The sequence below is a fragment of the Sciurus carolinensis genome, chromosome 11, assembly GCF_902686445.1.
Source record: "Sciurus carolinensis chromosome 11, mSciCar1.2, whole genome shotgun sequence".
Taxonomy (NCBI): Eukaryota; Metazoa; Chordata; class Mammalia; order Rodentia; family Sciuridae; genus Sciurus; species Sciurus carolinensis.
In genome coordinates this window covers 135,151,283-135,152,317 of record NC_062223.1, presented here as the reverse complement: position 1 = coordinate 135,152,317, position 1,035 = coordinate 135,151,283, and the positions used below count along the sequence as shown (strand labels likewise).

At 33.6% G+C, this 1,035-nt stretch overlaps 1 pseudogene; it reads right to left on the bottom strand.

Annotated features, from left to right (window-relative positions):
- Positions 1-264: 264 nt before the first annotated feature.
- Positions 265-704, bottom strand: LOC124960637 (protein mago nashi homolog; annotated as a pseudogene).
- Positions 705-1,035: the final 331 nt, after the last annotated feature.

Genomic DNA, 1,035 nt, shown 5'->3' with positions numbered 1-1,035 from the left:
AAAACTTTTGTGAAGAATTTTTGCATCTATGTTCATTAGGATATTGGTCTGAAATTTTCTTTCCTTGATGTGTCTTTCTTCCTTATGGAATTTTTTTTTGTCTTTATAAAATAAAAAAAAATTGGATTTTATCACATATTTATTAAAAACAATCATTTATAGTTTATTAAAAAAATACTGCACTGATATACACAAAAATCTCCTGATAATGGTAATTAAAAACAATTACTTCTGCCCTCCCCCAGGTCCACATTAATATTTCATTTAAATTGGTTTAATTTTGAAGTGTAATCCAATAATACTGAAGACCAAGCACTTCAGATCCTGGACAAGATAATAAAATACTTGTAAGCCTTCTGGATCCTTGGATTGATTAACATCAATAAGCGAACCAATTTTTGACGTTGTGAAAGAAATGTGCTCATCTCCAATGAGGATTTCAAGCTCTTGCTGGCCTACTGGGTCAGGAGGAGGCCACAAAGCATCATCCTCTTTGGTAACTTCACTGTCATCAATTATTCTCTTCAATTCCTCCATCACACTTTTATGTCATAGGCCTCTTTTCTGATCATGACATCATTTTTGTAATTGCTGTTGTTGGCAGACCTCAATCTACTGTCAGGTCAGAACTCAAACTCCAAGAACTCGTGATTGAATTTGCCTTTGTGACCCACGTAGTAACATACATAAAAGTCAGTCTCCATGCCTCGCAAAACTGAACTAAGACTGAACTTTTATTTTAATAGAAAAAAAAAACAATAAGTATTTCTTTTATTGATATCTGAGGCTTAAAACTGTGTTTAACAAGCAAGCCCCATAATAGCACCAGAGTTAGACTCTAGCCTGCTTTTCCAAGCCATCATTTTACAACTTATTAAGCAAACAAGGGATCAAATGTCTCTCATCCACCTGATGTTATCTTTTTATAAACAAAGCTAATAAGTCCCACTTGGAACAGCTGAAAATCCTTCAGTAAAAGCTTTAAAGATGAGCTCATTCACTCAGTTTAAATTTCACCAGTTAAATTAGGTCAGA